At 41.1% G+C, this 8,749-nt stretch overlaps 1 long non-coding RNA gene across 46 annotated transcripts; it reads left to right on the forward strand.

Moving 5' to 3' along the window:
• The first annotated feature begins 1 nt into the window (after position 1).
• On the forward strand, positions 2-6,019 carry LOC127921618 (uncharacterized). 46 transcript variants are annotated; one of them, XR_008109124.1, is made up of 12 exons: positions 7-171; positions 558-732; positions 2,488-2,627; positions 2,663-2,802; positions 2,908-3,012; positions 3,879-3,948; positions 4,235-4,374; positions 4,738-4,807; positions 4,843-4,947; positions 5,082-5,291; positions 5,390-5,704; positions 5,889-6,019. It is a non-coding gene; the product is annotated as an uncharacterized LOC127921618 (long non-coding RNA). The 46 variants fall into 46 exon arrangements; XR_008109120.1 differs by lacking the exons at positions 3,879-3,948; positions 4,738-4,807 and adding exons at positions 3,083-3,257; positions 4,375-4,514 and having other exon boundaries at positions 2,908-2,942; positions 4,200-4,269; XR_008109109.1 differs by lacking the exon at positions 4,738-4,807 and adding an exon at positions 4,375-4,514 and having other exon boundaries at positions 2,663-2,942; positions 4,200-4,269.
• The last annotated feature ends 2,730 nt before the right edge of the window (positions 6,020-8,749 follow it).

Consider the following 8,749-nt stretch of genomic DNA (forward strand, 5'->3'; position numbering starts at 1 on the left):
TTAATATGTAGACACTGGTACAGTGATGGAGGTAGTTAATATGTAGACACTGGTACAGTGATGGAGGTAGTTAATATGTAGACACTGGTACAGTGATGGAGGTAGTTAATATGTAGACACTGGTACAGTGATGGAGGTAGTTAATATGTAGACACTGGTACAGTGATGGAGGTAGTTAATATGTAGACACTGGCACAGTGATGGAGGTAGTTAATATGTAGACACTGGCACAGTGATGGAGGTAGTTAATATGTAGACACTGGTACAGTGATGGAGGTAGTTAATATGTAGACACTGGTACAGTGATGGAGGTAGTTAATTATGTAGACACTGGTACAGTGATGGAGGTAGTTAATATGTAGACACTGGTACAGTGATGGAGGTAGTTAATATGTAGACACTGGTACAGTGATGGAGGTAGTTAATATGTAGACACTGGTACAGTGATGGAGGTAGTTAATATGTAGACACTGGCACAGTGATGGAGGTAGTTAACTATGTAGACACTGGTACAGTGATGGAGGTGGTTAATATGTAGACACTGGTACAGGATGGAGGTAGTTAATATGTAGACACTGGTACAGTGATGGAGGTAGTTAATATGTAGACACTGGTACAGTGATGGAGATAGTTAATATGTAGACACTGGTACAGTGATGGAGGTAGTTAATATGTAGACACTGGTACAGTGATGGAGGTAGTTAATATGTAGACACTGGTACAGTGATGGAGGTAGTTAATATGTAGACACTGGTACAGTGATGGAGGTAGTTACAGTGTAGACACTGGTACAGTGATGGAGGTAGTTAATATGTAGACACTGTACAGTGATGGAGGTAGTGTTAATATGTGACACTGGTACAGTGGATGGAGATAGTTAATATGTAGACACTGGTACAGTGATGAGGTAGTTAATATGCAGACACTCCTGGCACAGTGACGGAGGTAGTTGCAGACACCGGCAACAGCGACGGATGTAGCCACACTGCAGTACAGTGATGGAGGTAGTTAATATGTAGACACTGGTACAGTGATGGAGGTAGTTAATATGTAGACACTGGTGACGGATGGAGATAGTTATGTAGACACTGGTACAGTGATGGAGGTAGTTATGTAGACACTGGTACAGTGATGGAGGTAGTTTATGTAGACACTGGTACAGTGATGGAGGTAGTTAATATGTAGACACTGGTACAGTGATGGAGGTAGTTAATATGTAGACACTGGTACAAAAAGGATGGAGGTAGTTAATATGTAGACACTGGTACAGTGATGGAGGTAGTTAACATGTAGACACTGGCATACAGTGATGGAGGTAGTTAATATGTAGACACTGGTACAGTGATGGAGGTAGTTAATATGTAGACACTGGTACAGTGATGGAGGTAGTTAATATGTGTAGACACTGGGCACAGTGATGGAGATGGTTACATGTAGACACTGGTACAGTGATGGAGGTAGTTAATATGTAGACACTGGTACAGTGATGGAGGTAGTTAATATGTAGACACTGGCACAGTGATGGAGGGTAGTTAATATGTAGACACTGGGTGATGGAGGTAGTTAATATGTAGACACTGGTACAGTGATGGAGGTAGTTAATATGCAGACACTGGTACAGTGATGGAGGTAGTTAATATGTAGACACTGGTACAGTGATGGAGGTAGTTAATATGTGTAGACACTGGTACAGTGATGGAGGTAGTTAATATGTAGACACTGGTACAGTGATGGAGGTAGTTAATATGTAGACACTGGTACAGTGATGGAGATAGTTAATATGCAGACACTGGCACAGTGACGGAGGTAGTTAATATGCAGACACTGGTACAGTGATGGAGATAGTTAATATGTAGACACTGGTACAGTGATGGAGGTAGTTAATATGTAGACACTGGCACAGATGATGGATATGGTTAATATGCAGACACTGGTACAGTGATGGAGGCAGTTAATATGTAGACACTGGCACAGTGATGGAGGTAGCAACAGTGACCATCATGTAGACACTGGTACAGTGACGGGAGATAGTTAGACATGCAGACACTGGTACATGTAGACATGGATGGATGGTAGTTAATATGTAGACACTGGTACAGTGATGGAGGTAGTTACTATGTAGACACTGGTACAGTGATGGAGATAGTTAATATGCAGACACTGGCACAGGATGGAGGTAGTTTAATATGCAGACACTGGCACAGTGATGGAGATAGTTATCATGTGCAGACACCGGCACAGTGACGGGAGATAGTTAACATGCAGACACTGGCAGGGCGACGGAGGTGATTTATGCAGACCGGCAACAAGCGGACGGAGATAGCCATCATGTACGACACTGGCACAGTGACGGAGGTAGTTAATATGTAGACACTGGTACAGTGATGCAGGTAGTTAATATGTGACTGGAGTGATGGGTAGTTAATATGTAGACACTGGTACAGTGATGGAAGTAGTTAATATGTAGACACTGGTACAGTGATGGAGGTAGTTAATATGTAGACACTGGTACAGTGATGGAGGTAGTTAATATGTAGACACTGGTACAGTGATGGAGGTAGTTAATATGTAGACACTGGTACAGTGATGGAGGTAGTTAATATGTAGACACTGGTAGGGTGATGGAGGTGGTTAATATGTAGACACTGGTACAGTGATGGAGGTAGTTAATATGTAGACACTGGTACAGTGATGGAGGTAGTTAATATGTAGACACTGGTACAGTGATGGAGGTAGTTAATATGTAGACACTGGTACAGTGATGGAGGTAGTTAATATGTAGACACTGGTACAGTGATGGAGGTAGTTAATATGTAGACACTGGTACAGTGATGGAGGTAGTTAATATGTAGACACTGGTACAGTGATGGAGGTGGTTAATATGTAGACACTGGTACAGTGATGGAGGTAGTTAATATGTAGACACTGGTACAGTGATGGAGGTAGTTAATATGTAGACACTGGTACAGTGATGGAGGTAGTTAATATGTAGACACTGGTACAGTGATGGAGGTAGTTAATATGTAGACACTGGTACAGTGATGGAGGTAATTAATATGTAGACACTGGTACAGTGATGGAGGTAGTTAATATGTAGACACTGGTACAGTGATGGAGGTAGTTAATATGTAGACACTGGTACAGTGATGGAGGTAGTTAATATGTAGACACTGGTACAGTGATGGAGGTAGTTAATATGTAGACACTGGTACAGTGATGGAGGTAGTTAATATGTAGACACTGGTACAGTGATGGAGGTAGTTGTATGTAGACACTGGTACAGTGATGGAGGTGGTTAATATGTAGACACTGGTACAGTGATGGAAGATTAATATGTACAGTGATAGGTAGTTAATATGTAGACACTGGTACAGTGATGGAGGTAGTTAATATGTAGACACTGGTACAGTGATGGAGGTAGTTAATATGTAGACACTGGTACAGTGATGGAGGTAGTTAATATGTAGACACTGGTACAGTGATGGAGGTAGTTAATATGTAGACACTGGTACAGTGATAAGATTAATATGTAGACACTGGTACAGTGATGGATAGTAGTTAATATGTAGACACTGGTACAGTGATGGAGGTAGTTAATATGTAGACACTGGTACAGTGATGGAGGTAGTTAATATGTAGACACTGGTACAGTGATGGAGGTAGTGTTAATATGTAGACACTGGTACAGTGATGGAGGTAGTTAATATGTAGACACTGGTACAGTGATGGAGGTAGTTAATATGTAGACACTGGTACAGTGATGGAGGTTAATATGTAGACACTGGTACAGTGATGGAGGTAGTTAATATATAGACACTGGTACAGTGATGTAGACACTGGTACAGTGATAATATGTAGACACTGGTACAGTGATGGAGGTGGTTAATATGTAGACACTGGTACAGTGATGGAGGTAGTTAATATGTAGACACTGGTACAGTGATGGAGGTAGTTAATATGTAGACACTGGTACAGTGATGGAGTTAATATGTAGTTAATATGTAGACACTGGTACAGTGATGGAGGTAGTTAATATGTAGACACTGGTACAGTGATGGAGGTAGTTAATATGTAGACACTGGTACAGTGATGGATGTAGTTAATATGTAGACACTGGTACAGTGATGGAGGTAGTTAATATGTAGACACTGGTACAGTGATGGAGGTAGTTATATGTAGACACTGGTACAGTGATGGAGGTGGTTAATATGTAGACACTGGTACAGTGATGGAGGTAGTTAATATGTAGACACTGGTACAGTGATGGAGGTAGTTAATATGTAGACACTGGTACAGTGATGGAGGTAGTTAATATGTAGACACTGGTACAGTGATGGAGGTGGTTAATATGTAGACACTGGTACAGTGATGGAGGTAGTTAATATGTAGACACTGGTACAGTGATGGAGGTAGTTAATATGTAGACACTGGTACAGTGATGGAGGTAGTTAATATGTAGACACTGGTACAGTGATGGAGGTAGTTAATATGTAGACACTGGTACAGTGATGGAGGTAGTTAATATGTAGACACTGGTACAGTGATGGAGTAGTTAATATGTATGTAGACACTGGTACAGTGATGTAGACTGGGTAGATTAATATGTAGACACTGGTACAGTGATGGAGGTAGTTAATATGTAGACACTGGTACATGTAGACACTGGAGTGATGGAGGTTAATATGTAGACACTGGTACAGTGACTGTTAATATGTAGACACTGGTACAGTGATGGAGATAGTTAATATGTAGACACTGGTACAGTGATGGAGGTAGTTAATATGTAGACACTGGTACAGTGATGGAGGTGGTTAATATGTAGACACTGGTACAGTGATGGAGGTAGTTAATATGTAGACACTGGTACAGTGATGGAGATAGTTAATATGTAGACACTGGTACAGTGATGGAGGTAGTTAATATGTAGACACTGGTACAGTGATGGAGGTAGTTAATATGTAGACACTGGTACAGTGATGGAGGTAGTTAATATGTAGACACTGGTACAGTGATGGAGATAGTTAATATGTAGACACTGGTACAGTGGTAGTTAATATGTAGACACTGGTACAGTGATGGAGGTAGTTAATATGTAGACACTGGTACAGTGATGGAGGTAGTTAATATGTAGACACTGGTACAGTGATGGAGGTAGTTAATATGTAGACACTGGTACAGTGATGGAGGTAGTTAATATGTAGACACTGGTACAGTGATGGAGGTAGTTAATATGTAGACACTGGTACAGTGATGGAGATAGTTAATATGTAGACACTGGTACAGTGATGGAGGTAGTTAATATGTAGACACTGGTACACACTGGTTAATATGTAGACACTGGTACAGTGATGGAGATAGTTAATATGTAGACACTGGTACAGTGATGGAGATAGTTAATATGTAGACACTGGTAGGGTGATGGAGGTGGTTAATATGTAGACACTGGTACAGTGATGGAGATAGTTAATATGTAGACACTGGTACAGTGATGGAGGTAGTTAATATGTAGACACTGGTACAGTGATGGAGGTGGTTAATATGTAGACACTGGTACAGTGATGGAGGTAGTTAATATGTAGACACTGGTACAGTGACGGAGATAGTTAATATGTAGACACTGGTACAGTGATGGAGGTAGTTAATATGTAGACACTGGTACAGTGATGGAGATAGTTAATATGTAGACACTGGTACAGTGATGGAGGTAGTTAATATGTAGACACTGGTACAGTGATGGAGTGATAGTTAATATGTAGACACTGGTACAGTGATGGAGATAGTTAATATGTAGACACTGGTACAGTGATGGAGATAGTTAATATGTAGACACTGGTACAGTGATGGAGTTGTAGTTACAGTGATATGTAGACACTGGTACAGTGATGGAGGTAGTTAATATGTAGACACTGGTACAGTGATGGAGGTAGTTAATATGTAGACACTGGTACAGTGATGGAGGTAGTTAATATGTAGACACTGGTACAGTGATGGAGATAGTTAATATGTAGACACTGGTACAGTGATGGATAGTTAATATGTAGACACTGTAGTGTGGAGGTAATATGTAGACACTGGTACAGTGATGGATGTAGACACTGGTAGTTAATATGTAGACACTGGTACAGTGATGGAGGTAGTTAATATGTAGACACTGGTACAGTGATGGAGTAATTAATATGTAGACACTGGTACAGTGATGGAGGTAGTTAATATGTAGACACTGGTACAGTGATGGAGGTAGTTAATATGTAGACACTGGTACAGTGATGGAGGTAGTTAATATGTAGACACTGGTACAGTGATGGAGGTAGTTAATATTTACAGTGGGAGAACAAGTATTTGATACACTGCCGATTTTGCAGGTTTTCCTAGGTAGGTTGATTGATAACCTGAACCAGATTACAGGCACTGGTTACAGTGAGAAGCTTCCTCTTGACTGGACAACTTGAGTAAAATCAGTCAATATTCAAGTCCCCAGGAAAGTAGACCTCTCTGTTTACATCACAACACTATCAAGCATTTCACACACATTATCTAGATACTGACTGTTAGCACCTAGTGGCCTATAGCAACACCCCAAAACAACAGGCTTTAGATCTGCCAAGTGAGCAACAACAACACTTCAATAACACATGATATCATGTTGTAATTTTTCTTTAACATTTATTTTACTAGGTAAGTCAGTTAAGAACAAATTCTTATTTACAATGAAGGCCTACCGGGGGAAAGTGGGTTATTAACTGCCTTGTTCAGGGGCAGAACGACAGATTTTTACCTTGTCAGCTCAGGGATTCGATCCAGCAGTAACATAAGATCTTATTAAATGGATCTGTCTCTGAATATATACAGAAACACCTCCCCTATGGGCATTCCTGTCTCTGAATATATACAGAAACACCTCCCCTATGGGCATTCCTGTCTCTGAATATATACAGAAACACCTCCCCTATGGGCATTCCTGTCTCTGAATATATACAGAAACACCTCCCCTATGGGCATTCCTGTCTCTGAATATATACAGAAACACCTCCCCTATGGGCATTCCTGTCTCTGAATATATACAGAAACACTCTCCCTATGAGCATTCCTGTCTCTGAATATATACAGAAACACCTCCCCTATGGGCATTCCTGTCTCTGAATATATACAGAAACACCTCCCCTATGGGCATTCCTGTCTCTGAATATATACAGAAACACCTCCCTATGGGCATTCCTGTCTCTGAATATATGCAGAAACACCTCCCCTATGGGCATTCCTGTCTCTGAATATATACAGAAACACCTCCCTATGGGCATTCCTGTCTCTGATATATACAGAAACACCTCCCCTATGGGCATTCCTGTCTCTGAATATATACAGAAACACCTCCCCTATGGGCATTCCTGTCTCTGAATATATACAGAAACACCTCCCTATGGGCATTCCTGTCTCTGAATATATACAGAAACACCTCCCCTATGGGCATTCCTGTCTCTGAATATATACAGAAACACCTCCCCTATGGGCATTCCTGTCTCTGAATATATACAGAAACACCTCCCCTATGGGCATTCCTGTCTCTGAATATATACAGAAACACCTCCCTATGGGCATTCCTGTCTCTGAATATATACAGAAACACCTCCCTATGGGCATTCCTGTCTCTGAATATATACAGAAACACCTCCCTATGGGCATTCCTGTCTCTGAATATATACAGAAACACCTCCCTATGGGCATTCCCTGTCTCTGAATATATACAGAAACACCTCCCTATGGGCATTCCTGTCTCTGAATATATACAGAAACACCTCCCCTATGGGCATTCCTGTCTCTGAATATATACAGAAACACCTCCCTATGGGCATTCCTGTCTCTGAATATATACAGAAACACCTCCCCTATGGGCATTCCTGTCTCTGAATATATACAGAAACACCTCCCCTATGGGCATTCCTGTCTCTGAATATATACAGAAACACCTCCCCTATAGGCATTCCTGTCTCTGAATATATACAGAAACACCTCCCTATGGGCATTCCCTGTCTCTGAATATATACAGAAACACCTCCCCTATGGGCATTCCTGTCTCTGAATATATACAGAAACACCTCCCCCTATGGGCATTCCTGTCTCTGAATATATACAGAAACACCTCCCCTATGGGCATTCCTGTCTCTGAATATATACAGAAACACCTCCCCTATGGGCATTCCTGTCTCTGAATATATACAGAAACACCTCCCTATGGGCATTCCTGTCTCTGAATACATACAGAAACACCTCCCTATGGGCATTCCTGTCTCTGAATATATACAGAAACACCTCCCTATAGGCATTCCTGTCTCTGAATATATACAGAAACACCTCCCCTATGGGCATTCCTGTCTCTGAATATATACAGAAACACCTCCCTATGGGCATTCCTGTCTCTGAATATATACAGAAACACCTCCCTATGGGCATTCCTGTCTCTGAATATATACAGAAACACCTCCCTATGGGCATTCCTGTCTCTGAATATATACAGAAACACCTCCCTATGGGCATTCCTGTCTCTGAATTCATGGATTGCCGATAATCCCTGTTGAATTCATGGATTGGTGATAATTCCTGTGGAGTTCATGGATTGGTGATAATCCCTGTGGAGTTCATGGATTGGTGATAATCCCTGTGGAGTTCATGGATTGGTGATAATCCCTGTTGAATTCATGGATTGATGATAATTCCTGTGAGTTCATGGATTGATGATAATTGCTGTTGAATT

Source organism: Oncorhynchus keta, unplaced genomic scaffold (assembly GCF_023373465.1).
Source record: "Oncorhynchus keta strain PuntledgeMale-10-30-2019 unplaced genomic scaffold, Oket_V2 Un_contig_2276_pilon_pilon, whole genome shotgun sequence".
NCBI classification, from domain to species: domain Eukaryota; kingdom Metazoa; phylum Chordata; class Actinopteri; order Salmoniformes; family Salmonidae; genus Oncorhynchus; species Oncorhynchus keta.